At 42.5% G+C, this 14786-nt stretch overlaps 1 protein-coding gene across 4 annotated transcripts in view; it reads left to right on the top strand.

Moving 5' to 3' along the window:
• ADK (adenosine kinase) overlaps positions 1–14786 on the top strand; it is a 191812-nt gene that overhangs the window by 106430 nt on the left and 70596 nt on the right. The gene's annotated exons all lie outside the window — the stretch shown is intronic.

The following is a 14786-nucleotide window of genomic DNA, read 5'->3' as shown; positions in this document are numbered from 1 at the left end:
GGCTTAGTCATGCTGGCCACATGACCCGGAAGCTGTACGCCAGCTCCCTCGGCCTGTAAAGCGAGATGAGTGCTGCAACCCCAGAGTCGGTCACGACTGGACCTAATGGTCAAGGGTCCCTTTACCTTTACCTAGGTTCATATGGAGAGAGCCAGTCCTGAGCCATTTGGATGTGTCTAACCAATAAGAGGAGTTGACCCATGAAGCCAATTCAGTGGAAGACAACCCTTGCATTCATTAAGATCTTCACGCAAGGCTTTTAAAATGGTTCCTAAACCAGCAAAAACTATTTTTTTTAGGATTTACTGGGCACCCTTGAGACCTTTCCATAAACATGATCTCTTCTCCAAATTGTGAGAGGTGGGAATGTACTGTAGGCTCTCTTATCTAATTTGGGAATGCCTGAACATTTTGAGCGGAGCTCTGTGTAACTGTAAACTTAGTGCTAGAAGCATCTCTAGATATGTGTGATTGGCTGCCTCCTGCTTGCCAGGGACCTTTCACCTTGTCAAAAATAGATGTTCCACATTGTTCTCACAGTCGGTGTTGCAATATTAGAAAGAAAAAACTGCCTGAATGGAAGAATGAAATGCATTATCCTTGTATGGACCAGCTGTTTTCTTCACCAATGTCTTACGGACACCAACAGTGACACTCAGATTGCCGTTACCAGCACCTATGTCCTCTGATCCTTTTTGAAGAATGGAGGACGTAACTTATTCCCTTCTCTCACTTCCCCCTGGCCCTTCATTATTTTTATCCTTACAAAAAGTAAGGGGGGAAAAGCTTAAAATAGTATTGGTGCTTTTATTTAGTGATTTCATTGGTGGTTTGACACGTAACGTATTTCTCTGTAAATCTGGTTGCCTCCGTTTCTATATTATCTTCAGAGAATGACCTGTTATAAAATGTGATGCTTGTACAATACCAACTTCACTCTCTCAGACAAAATAGCCATGATCAAAATGATCACCCTCCCAAAACTCAAAACTCCCATTGTTCTAGGTGCAGGGCATTTCATCAGCGTGAGCAGTTTCTGAGCTCTGGCTGCAGTACTGTGCTTAAGATTTCAGATTAAAACTGCAGAATGAATGGAGGGCCTTTTTTCTGCATCCCTACTTCCAGTTCCTCTCTGAAGACAGGAGAAGAGACCCTCTTAAGAATCTTAGGGGGGTGGACAGGGGAGGCACTAGACCTTGTGAAAAATGAGCACAGTGTTTTAGCTGCAGTTCATTCATTTCCAGCTTCGTATTCTTGTTCTAAAACAAAGTGCGCCTAGACATTCAATTGTTGCGCCCATAACCTAGGTTTAAGGTGCCCTTTAGCTCCTAGCTTTCATATCTCAGTTTCTAACACTGCCTTAATTTATGATTTTCCTTCTTTTCATTAAGGGATGGGAACACTTAGATTACAGCATTCCGCATTATGTCATTGGTTTAGTGAAGCATCAGGATGGAGCATAAACAATAGCATCTGGTTTCCTTTGTGCTTCAGAGAATGCAGACACACATCTGAGATCTCCACATCCTCTGTGTGCTTTTGATGCAGTTCCCATCCTGAAAAGCCATGCTGTGATTTCAATTAGTGCAGATGTACACCCAGCCACCTTAACAGGCTCAGCAAAATAATTGTTTTGTTTCAGCACTTGAATGTCTAGATCTGGTTAGTGTTACCCAAAAAAAAAAAAAGTGGGAGTGGGGGGAAATATCACACCTATGGTATTAAGCCTGTGCTTCGATTGCTTTTTTAAAAAATGTCTTGGACACAAGTAATAACCTAATAGGGAATAGCTTGATTTCATACACAGGAACTGCAGGATTACTTCTACATTTTACTGGTCCCCTGTAACACAAAAAACCCTATAAATGCCCAATGGAAAAACAGCGGAAAATGAGAACTGCAGCAGGCCTTTTGAGATCAAATTTATGGCACAGAACACTCTCTTAAGGCTGTGTTTAAAAGGCAAAGAAAGCAGATAATTAAATTTGCTGGGTTTTACCAACTTAAAAGGCCCTTTTAAAAAAACTTTTATTACGTATATTTATTATTTCTCCAGCAAACTATTATGCATATAAGTAAGATTTTCAGCAAGGGGAAACTGAAATTTATAGTCTTCATTAAAATGGGGTTATAGGAGAAATGCAATAATTTAATTAATATCATACTTCTTGAGTACTTTCAATATATATGTTTGTTATTCGGGATTCACGGTCCTTTTGTGATGTAATTATGATTTTATGTTGAGAAATGTGGGTGCAATCTGGAACCCTAAAATCTGTTGGAGCATTGCCATTGATTTTATTGAGATGCAGGTTGGTGCCTGTGTTTGGTATCTTGCAGGTTTTCCTGTTCGCTGGAATACTCTCTTCGTTTGGTATTATTTACTGTGTTTTGGCACTGTGTTCTAAATAGCCATCTTTGCCAGCAACCCATGGTTGAAATGGTGCTCATTATCCGCAGGCTCATTGAGTAAAAATGGCTGCAGCTTGTAGGTAGGCTAGTGGCTGATATTAATAACTGTCAAGAAAAAATTGACACTAGTGTGAATTTAAAAAACCCTAAGTACAGCTTCTTTTGAATGCAAAGTTGCACAAGATGACCCAGTATTCTTTGTCTACATACTTACACCTATTTTTAGGTACCAGGCCAAAAAAAAATCCTTTTTCATCTGACATTTGACTTTTAATTATCTATGGCCTTTTTGCATGGGCAGGATGCTTTAATCTAGTTTTTTGCTATTTTAATGTATGTAGGTGGTTGTTTAAAATATTGTAAGTTGCTAATGCATTTTTTAAAAAATGTTTCTGCCTCAAGAGAGAGATGGTTAGGGAGCTCTGGGCCTTCTGTGGTCTGCAGCTGGTGGAAGAGAGGCTCCGAAAAGGAATGAGTTTAGCTGCATTAGGTCAACTTGTTTGTTTCTTATTTGTGATTGGACGGTCAGTCTTCAGACGGTGAGGAAGAATTATGCACGCTTCCTCCTCCTGTCTTGGTTTTCAGCAAGGGAGGAGGAAATATGGAAGTACTGGTAAATTGTGCCTGCTGCACTCACCCTTGCTATGAATCTGGCCTAGGTTGCACATCTGTTTTGCTGTAGTGAATCTTGAAGGTTTAGGACCTTGGCGTTCGAGGCATCTTAAGGTTGGTTGGTAGCTCAGCTTATCATCTTGGTCATCTGTGTGAAGTTGGTGTCAAAGGAGTAGCGCTCCTTTAGCCTCAGCAGGTCTCCGTGAGAAACCACTACAAAATTTGCATTGGGATTACATCCAGAGTAAAAGATAGGCACTGGTAGAAAGAAGATTGTCTTGTTTAGGGACATCACTTGCAGGCAATGGACAAAGGCCACCATCACTATAGAAATTCCCATGGGGATCAAACTAGCCTCAAAGCACATGATATGCACGTGACCCTATAGGGAACGTCCCAGTCCAACTGTTAAAATGGGTCCCAGGAAGTTCTCCTGTGCAAGCCACATGCAGTTATTAAGAACTCTGCAAGAGTGCTAGTATATTATTATTATTTGGCTTTCACTGATTTCAGGGCAGTTCGGCCAGAGAGTGATTAACTCTTACTAAGATGTTAAAAGGGGAAATCATAGCTGCCTTATCAGGCTTTTTCAAAATTTAATTCCTTTCTCCATTAAGAGTTAAGGCATAAAATTTGCCTTTACTCCTTATCCTTCTATAAGTAAAGGGGAATCGAAGTTTTGCCTCAAATTAAGACACTAACGCCAAACAAAGTCTCCTATTGTGTTGCATTTGTATAGTTATGGATTGATATTTGATAAGGACAGAGCATCTAATAATGGAGATTTTAAAAAAACAACAACAACTTGAACTTGTCTTTTGCTTTATCTTGTATTAAAATGTTTAACGTAGACTAGATAACTGTTCCCTGCTCAAGAATTAGCAAGTTTCATACTCGAACAAAAGTAGACAGCATGCGCAAAATCCACTGTAACAAAATGTATGAACAGTAAGATATGAAAACTGTTGATTATGTTGTCTGTGGTGACATACAAACAAAGTGATAACTGTTCGCATCTGTAAAGGTTGAAGAATGGCAGTGTCAGACTGCATGAAGATTAGCGTAAGAATTTGACATCTTTGGTGAAAATTTATAATTACATATGACACTTTTAGTGGAGATTGGAGGGAGGGTGGCATTTACTGAAGAATCTTTGTTTTAAAGTCATGTCAATTCTAACAGTTTAACTGCTGCACAACAACTGCATTTTGCTTCCTGTAGAATTACAGGTAGGAGATTATGGAATCTGCCAAGCTGCAGCAGGAGTATGTTTTGGGTGGCAAAATTTCTAGGGTAATCCTGTCCCTAGCAATCTCTGCCACTTTAGCGTCTCTTACATTCCACACCACAGCTTCCAGAACCATTCCAGTCTGGTTTCAGGCCATGTTTGGGTGCCCAAACAGTCTTAGCTGCCCTGTTTGATTATCTCTTTGGGAAGTGAGATGGGGGAATGCAACCTTGTTGGTTCTACTTGCCTCTCTGCAATTTTTGACCCTCTTGGCCATGGTGTTCTCCTGGAGTGACTCATGAAGGTGGGAATTGCAGGTACTGTGTTTCAGTGGTTCTGCCCCTACCTGCAAAGTAGTTCTAGGAGACTGTTGGTTAGCTCCTTGGCTTTGGGGCTGTGGGGTTCCACAAGGGCTCATTCAGTCTCTTGTGTCATTTAACATCTACATGAAACCATTGGAAGCTGTCATCCGGGGATTTGGAGCATGGTGTCTTCAGTATGCTGATGACACACAGATCTCTCTTTCCATTCCATCGGAATCAAGAGAGGCTGTGAAGGTGTTGAGACAGGTATCTAGATGCAGTGGTGGACAAGATGGGGACCAATAAATGGAAAGATGGAGTGGGTGTTGTGAGTGGGTGGTTCCCATATCCAGCAGTTAGGTGTATGACTTGTTCTGGGAGGGAGTAGGATGATGTTAGTAGTATGGGGGTACTCTTGGATTCCCACTTATCACTTGAGTATCAAGTGGCTTCTGTGGCTTGGATTCCTAATGCCCAGTTTAGGCATAATTCTGATTAGCTGATTCATCAGCCACAGATGTTTCTGGACTAGCATAGTCTGGTTTTAGTTGTCCATGCTCTGATATTTCTCATGTGGACTACTGTAATGCATTTTATGTGGGGCTGCCCTTGAAGTCAGTCTTGAGGCTACAGTCAGTGCAGAATGCAGCTGCTGGCTTGGTAAGTGGGGCAGCCTGACAGGAGCAGGGGTCACTGGACTTAAAGCTCGGCATTGACAGACAATGAGCTACCAAGCTCAATACAAGGTGCTAGTACTAAGCCCTCCAACGGCTTGGGACCCAAGTACCTAAAAGAGTGCCTTCCCCAATATCAGCTGTCTCGAATCCTATGATCAGCAGGTGAGACCTAGTTGGTGCTGCTGCTGCTGCTCCTGGGGGCTACTTGGTTGGCATTGGTGCATGGCAGGGCCTTTTCAGTGGTGGTTCTGTATAGAATGCCGTCCCTAGCAAGGTGCATGTATCTCCATCATTATTACCTTACAAAAGTAATAGGAAAACATTCCTGTTTGCCCTCTTTGTAAGATAAAGATCTGTTCACAGTCATGGTCACTTTATTTTATGTATTTCTTCTTAGTATTCATTAAACTCAAAGGGGACACAACAGAGCATGAGAAAACACCAAACAAAAATATAAATACATCTATTGTGTTATCTATAGTATATCTGTATAGAAGATACTGGTAATTCAAAACAGTTTAATAATAGCTACATAATTTTAAAAGCCTTAATATCAAATCCATTCATAATTCAGACATATTGAAGTATGTGGTATGAGATCTCAAGTGTTTCCATTTTCACGCTTTGATTCCAATATGCATTTGCAGTAGTGATTCCTTAAACTGCAGAAATCTGGCAAAGCATGAGGATTGGTTTCAGACATAACAGGAAACCATCGTTTCCTGCTACATGAAGTGACCTGCAACAAGCTTTTGGATCCCTGCTCCCTTCTTTTTCTCTCTTGTGTGACTGAGGAGGAGCTCAGAAACATCTGTTTCCAGTTTTAAACATGATGTCCAGACACAGGGAATTATAGGTTGTTTAAACTATGGTTAGTAAGAACAAGCCTGGACGAAACCATGGTTTGATTTTCTGATTCATTCTCAAATTAGCTCCCTAACCTCTTTGGGGCAGAAACATCTTAGCTTGTGTTTTCGGAAGGGGGGGGGGGCATGATTTGGCCAACATTGGAGGGAGTCTCTGGTTGGGACTTCCTACCTCCCCACCCACTATAATTCAAGCATTACAACTCATGAAATGGTAGATGTTGCATCATGAAAATTAAGAATTCAACAATCTAATATTTAAGGAATCTATCATTATAGTTATTTAATTTATAGTAAATGCTTCTACAGTCATTCTTTAGAGTGATTAGAGACTGTGTGTTTATTATAAATGCCATACCTTTGCAGGATGGTGGTTGTAGACCTCTAGCACAAGCCTTCTGAAGTTCTCAACGTCGCCTGTCCCCCAGCTCAACCAGGGTGACTATTTGGTAATGGGGTTGACCCAAATCTGCCTCTAGATCCAGACACTGAAAGCCAGAACATGAGCAAGACCTCAAGCTGGAATCACTATAAACCCCAAGGCAGCACTACCTGCCTGATTATCAAGTCTGTGGTGGTGCTACATCAAAAGCCCAGTTGGATAAAGCTGGGTTAAAGCAACTCTTCCCAGCTCATCCACCCAGGTCAGATCTAGGACCCAGTCTTGGACTATGCCTGTTTCCCCCCACGCTTTGACCTGACATTGTGCAGCAGCACTTGTCAGACTTCCTGACTTGTTGGCATTATAACCAGAGTCACCCCCGCTGCTCAGCTTAAAGGAGGACTGGGAGAGGAATCAGCCCTCCAATCCCCATATGGGACAGCTGCATATTCCTGCATTGCAGGGGGTCGGACCCGATGATCCTCAAAGTCCCTTCCAGTTCTATGATTCTATCTGATCCCTCTTTCCCATACCTGTCCAATTCAGCTTCAGTTGCTTTATCTTCATCTGCCCATAAGAATCTCAGAAGTGACTCCTGTCCAATATTCCAGCCTAAAAAGGTAAAGGTACCCCTGCCCGTACGGGCCAGTCTTGACAGACTCTAGGGTTGTGCGCCCATCTCACTCAAAGAGGCCAAGGGCCAGCGCTGTCCGAAGACACTTCCGGGTCACGTGGCCAGCGTGACAAGCTGCTCTGGCGAACCAGAGCCTCACACAGAAACGCCGTTTACCTTCCCGCTGGTAAGCGGTCCCTATTTATCTACTTGCACCCAGGGGTGCTTTCGAACTGCTAGGTTGGCAGGCGCTGGGACCGAACAGCGGGAGCGCACCCCGCCGCGGGGATTTGAACCGCCAACCTTTCGATCGGCAAGCCCTAGGCACTGAGGCTTTAACCCACAGTGCCACCCGCGTCCCAGTATTCCAGCCTACTGAAACACTAAAACCAAATCATTGCTTTTTTTAAAAAAAGCAATTGCTATGAGAAATTGGGGGGGGGGGCAAGGTCACTTTTTAAAATTAACCCCCTTAAATCACTTTCTTGTAACTTTTTGGCTTTCTGAGCTGCTTTCAGTGAATTTCTGCTTAGTGTAAAGTATATTTAACTCTGTTTCCGTTGCACACACCAGTTGCAAGCTTAAAGTAATCATTCCTTATTTCCTAAAGAGTAATCTTGATAGTGTGTGCACAGAGATAATTACACATGTTATCTCAAACGCTGATCACTTTCATGCTGTAACAGCAGTACAAAACATGGAAAAATATTAGTCAAAACCATTGTCACCCTCTTCAGAATAAATTTCAAGAGCCCCAAAGAGAGAGCATATTATCTCGCTATAATAAAGATCGCATCATGAGAAAAGGAGTCTTATCAAAAGAGGGAAATCAGAAGCATCCTTCTGTGTTGTTTGGATGGGAATAAGGAGGAGTGGGTGTGAATGAGAACTGCATTCCTGTAGTCTCTTCTTGGGCTGTTCAAAGGAAAATCCACAGTCACTGCATTTTCCCACCCACCACCGGCCCCAATAAATGTCTGGTTGTATTGTGCAGGAATTGCTCTCGGCGAAGGCTGGGCATTATTGGAAGGGACTGCAAAGGATTTCTTTTTTTTTTTTACTAGGAGAACTGACTGCTTTGGAAGGTCTCCATTTTTTTGTCTGCCTTGCCATGCTGGCATCTTTTGATCCTGAGATCTTTTGACGAAGGGTGGGATATAAATCTAATAATAAAAAATAACAAATTTGGTGTGGTGTTCAGATACAGTACCATTATCAAGCATTTCCTTAACAGGTTTGGACTTAGGCAGATATTGGAGGGGGTGGAATCACATAGATAATTGGTTCAACAATCCAGTATTGGGATCGTAACACTTCAGTTCAGACTGCAGGTAAGCGTTCATGTGATTTAATGCCTCTCCGTGAAAAATACTAAATATTCCTGTGTATAGAGAAGCTAGCATGAAAATACCTCCCCTCGTCTCTAGTTTTCTGCGTGAAGCAAAATTATTGTGTGCGAAGAAGCTTTCAACTATGCTAGCCCTCACCTACAATCTTACGTAGTACCTCTCATCTCAGTGAGAGGTAGGCCAAAGTACCATATTTTTTGCTCTATAGGATGCACTTTCCCCCCTCCAAAAATAAAGGGGAAATGTGTGCATCCTATGGAGCGAATGTAGGCTTCAGGAAGCTATCCGCAAGCCTTCGGATAGCAGCCTGCAGCCCGAAGCCCGGGGAGCGCAGTGCCAACTCACACTGCGCTACCTGGGCTTCAGGCAGCTATCCGCAAACCTTCGGAGCGCTCCCCCAGCCCGCAAGCTCCGGGAGTGGCGGCAAGGCTGCACAACCTTGCTTCCGCTCCCGGACCTGTTCTAGGGGCTGGGGTCAGGGGAAGCTCGGGCTTCCCCCGCCCCAGCCCCGCGGCTAAAAGCGAAGCTGCGTGCAGCCTCTCCCGGCTGGAGAGGTTGTGCGTGGCTAAAGAGGAAGCCAAGACAGCCAGCGGGGTGGATCCCGCTGGCTGTCTTGGCTTCTTTGCTCTTTGGGGCTGGGGGGGGGATGATTTTTTCCCCTTTATTTCCCCCCCTAAAAACTAGGTGGCCCTATGGTCCGGTGCACCCTATGGAGCGAAAAATACGGTATATTCAGAAAGCAGTGTTCTCAGGACTCCTATAGGCTGTGTGGAGCTTCTTGTAAATATGGTGAAGGGTTGTGTAGTGTTCCTCTGGACATCTTCAGAGCAACAAAGTCTGATTTCACACGGCGGGAATATTTTTAGCCTGTGCTTCTTTACTGTAAGATAATACTTGCACCGATAGCAATAATTATGTGCTTTCAAGGCTGGATTAACCAGTAATAAGAGCAAGCTGGGGATGATGAAAATCCAAATTAACCTCTTGCAAATCTGTTAGGAACAATTCCTTTTTCAGCTGGTAACCTAGCAACTAAAATAAACTGAGAGAGAGAGAGTGGGCCCTTTTTGACATATAATGTTCCCAACCTGCTAAATCTTGTCCCAGCCTGTTAAACACAGGTTCAGATCCCAGCTAATGACATTTACTGTTTCTCGGGTCAACCTACCTTACAGGGTTGATCTGATTTTTATTTTTATTTTAAAAGGAAATTGCTTGTGTATTCACTTCCCTGAGCTCCTACGAAGAAGGTAGGATATAATGAAAGGCGATGTTCACAAAGAGGTTCAAGTGGTAACAGCAGTGTTGAAGACAGTATTCTTCTGTAAGCCAGTTGGGTGGAAACTGCAGGAGGGGAAGGAACTGTTATGCTGAGATCCTGCTTGCCTGCTTCCCATAGGGATATGGTAGACCACTGTGGGAACAGGATCCTGGACTTGGTGGGTTACTGGCCTGATGCAGCAGGCTCTTCTTCTTCTTTGTTTATAATTTTTACTAAATTTTCTATTTTACAATGTAAAATATTCATTAAACAACCTCAAAATGTCTTTTCCTTCCATGGTTCAATTTGCATATCATAAATCCCTGCATATTTTACATAAACGAAACCATTCGGTATTCCATTAATACATCCATCAAAACTTGTTTACACTGCTGAATTTGTCTTAACGTTGCCAACGTTTTCAAGTGTACACAGTTTCCCCCCATAGATTCAATAAACATTTTCCAGTCTTCTTTAAACATATGTTCTTCTTGTTCTCTTATTCTATACGTCAGGTCCGCAAGCTGCACATATTCCATCAGTTTAAGTTGCCATTCTTCTTTAGTTGGGACCTCGCTCGTTTTCCATTTGGGGGCGAACAAAACACGGGCCGCAGTGGTGGCATACATAAATAGCCTTTTTTGGACACCTGGGGATTTCCAACCAGCAGGCTCTTCTTAGGCTGTTAGGATTGCAGAAGCGGTTCAGTGCATTGTACAACTTACACAGGGATAGTTTGAAATATGCATTGTACCATGAATTCTCTGTGGGCTAAGGTCCCGGACATCTTGGGTTATATTAATGCAAACTTTCCATGGCAGCCTAAGGAAAATAACAGGTAGCTGTGGAACCATCCCTGGGCTTCCTTATGCCAATAGTGCTTTGGACAGAATTTTTGAACTTCCAAATAATTTCAAAAGCAGTATGTGATATTGCTTGGAGAGTTGCTGATGAAAAAGAAGGGAGGAACTTTTCCCATTGAGTGTATGTTGAAGCCATTGCCTGGGCTGTGGCCATAGAATTTAATTAGAAATGGATGTGCATCTCTAAAGCATCATCTTAGGCATGTATATGATAAAAGTTTGATGCTCTTAATGTTCGCTGCTCTATCTCAAGAACTTGCAGCGCAGCTGTTGTAATGATAAGTACCAATGTGGCAACAATTAAGAGTTTGCTTTAGCATTAATGAAACTGTTCCAGCCTTAAAGCAGCCCCCTCTCCTTTTGACATGTTGGCACTTATTTAAAAGAAAATGTCAGGGTCAATATAAGCACACATACTGACAGTTCAGCTTTTTACTTTAGTACAGAAAAGTGTTTGAAATTCAGCTTTCATCAGAAACGGGAACACTGCCTGCTTGAAATAAAACAATAGCTAAAACCTTCGTCATTTTCCACTTATGAAGCCATGCTTCCATTAAAATAAACAATGCAAACTGCAGCAAGCCGAAATCATTACTCAGAGAATTTTTTGCTTTCGTGCCATCCGTACTCGGTCCAATTTAAAACAACTGCATTCTGGATCAAATCAGTGAAAATCAAAGAATCAACCAGCAATTTCTTTTTGCTGAAAGTACTAGATAAAATCTGGGTTTAAAATGTAATAAACATGAAGAATCCTGGCTGCGTCTACATTGCCGTTCAAGGGAATTTCCTATTAGAGCACCACTCAGAGTCCCCCACCCTGGTTGCCAGTGACTTTGATGTTTTGAAGCAAGGTTCGTGATAAATTTCTGATGTGACCCTGAGCTTCGTTAACTTTAACCTTTAAGGGTACTAAGTGGTGTTTCATTTTTGGTAATGGGACACTTGAAAGTGGTTCTTTTAAGCACAGTGTGTTTAAATCCACAGGAGGAGGAAGCAATGTTTCAGCCTGGCTGTGGATGCTTATGTCCCAGGCTATCTCTGCCAAGTCATTGTATTTTACTTTTCTCAAAGTTCATTTAGCTTCTAAAGCAGAGGTTCCCAATCTTATTTGGCCTACCACCCACTTTTCAGAAACGAAAATGCCCAGTGCCCCACACCCCACGGAAACCTATATTGTTTATGTGAACAAACAGAAAGATACAGTGACAAAATTGTGTTTTTTATGCATCTATATTTGTTATAACCCTTGCAATTTGTGTGTTTGTTTGGAAATAAATAAATACAACTATGTTACATCGGTAAGCACAACAGTTGAAACGTGTGCCGTTTTTCAAATTTTTTATTCAACGCCCCCCAGTTGCACCCCTGGATCCTTCCAGCGCCTGCCCCCCGCCGCCCGTGGCAATATCGGCCACTTTGGGAAACACTGTTCTAAAGGTTAACAAAAATTGGGTAGAGAAAAATAGAAGTGCTCCCAGCCTCAGCCAAAGAGCTTTTAAAAAACATCGAGTACATCCAGAGATGCAATCAATTCTGATGACACCAAGAAAACTAGGATGCTAAAAGGGGCCTTGTGATAGCTCAGCCATGATTTCTGCTTTTGCCACTAGCAATGACTTGCAGAACCTAATGAGAGAAATCAAGTGGTAACAATATCAACTCTCTTCAAAACTAAATGCTCATCTATCCCATATGTCACACTTCTGCCATTGTGGTTAGTATGCAGCTGCAAAACTGGAAGGTTTTGGAAATAGGTTGTATCATAATTTAAGATTCTCTAGTAAGATTGTGCCATAATTTAGGATTCTTTGGTTTTTCAGCAGGAGTGGGGCAGTTCCTGAGAACTTATTGTAGACAAAAACATTCCAAAATTGTTTTGCTGAATTCTTCCATCCCATTGAGGAGAAAATTCTGAAGGTGGCAATAATGAATAAATATTTTCCAGGTTTTCCAGTGGTGAGGTCTGAATTGGCGATGACAGAATGTGGCTTTGTTATGATTAAAATAATACAAACTTTATTTGTATACAGTTATTCCCATTTTGTTCCCATTTGCGAAAGATTTCCACTTTTTAAAGTCATTTGTCTTTCTTTTTACAGGGACACGGGTAGCCCTGTGGTCTAAACCACAGAGCCTAGGGCTTGCCGATCGGAAGGTCGGCGGTTCGAATCCCGGCAACAGGGTAAGCTCCCGTTGCTGGGTCCCTGCTCCTGCCAACCTAGCAGTTCAAAAGCACGTCAAAGAGCAAGTAGATAAATAGGTACCGCTCTGGCGGGAATGTAAATGGCATTTCCGTGCGCTGCTCTGGTTTGCCAGAAGCGGTTTAGTCATGCTGGCCACATGACCTGGAAGCTGTATGCTGGCTCCCTCAGCCAGTAAAGCAAGATGAGTGCCACAACCCCAGAGTTGTCCGTGATTGGACCTAATGGTCAGGGGTCCCTTTAACTTTACCTTACTTCCTGTTGGAATCTAAAAGATATTTTTTGTTGCATTACCCACATTTCTAAAATTAGTTTAAAAAATAAAAGGCCTGTTACTTGTGTGTTCATCTAAATTATTTAAGGCATCACTTTGTTCTCATTTATTTCCTATCACGGTTGCAACCTTGTGGCTCAAAGGCGTTGTAGCACCTTGTGGGCCTGGAAAGCTGGCTAATTACACGTTTAGTAGCACATTTTGAAAGAGCAGTATTTGGCACACTCAGCCTTAATCATCGCACGTTTCAGGATTATATGTGCTGAGGTTGCCTGATAGCTTCTTATGTTTTGTGTTTTCTTAATGCAACAATTCTTTCACAACTCACTCTCTCTGCAATATAGTACAAGTTTCCATAGATTTATGCTCCATAATCAGTAGTTTATAATAAATTAAGCCAACTCAGGCTGTGCCATTTTTCTTTTAAAAGAGGGGCGAGGCACTCCGCTTTTAAAATGTTGCTTGCATGCATTATGTAAATGTTGTCCATAATTATACAGTCATCAGAGGTGGTCGTAATTATACGAACATCCAAATTCAACACACAAGCTTGCAAGTGCCAACATAACTTAACAGGTATTACATGTGAAATGTAACCATGCTGTAAATAATTCACAGCAGCTTGTAATTATTTTATATAAGAAAGGCTTGAAGCAACTTAGGCAGAAACTGCATGCGCAAATCAAGCAGACAAAAGTTTAAATCCTATGTGATACCTCTTGTGACCCAGAAACCTTTTGGGATTTTTCTAGGTATTTTTACTCTGCTTCTTGGGCAAAACAAGCCCCCCCCCCCCCTTTTTAGACTGCAATCCTATACATTCTTCCTTGGGTATAAGCCTCACTGCACTCAGTGGGAATTATGGCTGAGGAGGCATGCGCAGGATTGTGTTAATCGCTTCTCAACTTGAGTTTTGTGTTGGACGTTAAGTTATGGAAATGGTTTCCCCTTTATTTTGTTATCAGAAAAAGTAAAGTGTTTTATTTCTTTGTTTATGCTGCCTTTTCAGGAAGTGAAAAGTAAGAAATGAATAATAAAAACAGTAAGGTAAAGGTAAAGGGACCCCTGACCATTAGGTCCAGTTGTGACCGACTCTGGGGTTGCGGCGCTCATCTCGGTTTACAGGCCGAGGGAGCCGGCGTACATCTTCCAAGTCATGTGGCCAGCATGACTAAGCCGCTTCTGGCGAACCAGAGCAGTGCACGGAAATGCCGTTTACCTTCCCATATTTATCTACTTGCACTTTGACGTGCTTTCGAACTGCTAGGTTGGCAGGAGCAGGGACCGAGCAACGGGAGCTCACCCCGTCGTGGGGATTCGAACCGCCGACCTTCTGATCGGCAAGTCCTAGGCTCTGTGGGTTAACCCACAGCACCACCCGCGTCCCATCAATAAAAACAAGTATTCTCCCCCTATTAAAAATAAAACAACATGGTTTTTGCTTGAAAGAGAACACAAGCCCAACTCACCAGAAGGGACCAAGGCAGGATCAAAACTTCTGGCTTCTTTAGGCATATTGTTCTGTAATTTGTTCCGTAATCAGCCTTGGTTGCCCTTTGCAGGGAATGGGGACAGGGAGAGAGTGACCTCCCTTCTACTTCTTGATCTTTTGTTGACTATTGATACAGTTGACCATGGTATCTTCGTGGACCGGCTCCAGGAAATGGGAATTTGGTGGTACTGTGGCATCTTATTTCTGGGTGTGCTTCTTTCCACCTCCACAGCAGAAATACTATTTTTTAA

Source organism: Podarcis tiliguerta (genome assembly GCF_965153285.1).
Source record: "Podarcis tiliguerta genome assembly, chromosome: 5".
NCBI lineage: Eukaryota > Metazoa > Chordata > Lepidosauria > Squamata > Lacertidae > Podarcis > Podarcis tiliguerta.
Note: the sequence above shows the minus strand (reverse complement) of the source record. Positions and strands in the feature narration are given on the sequence as shown.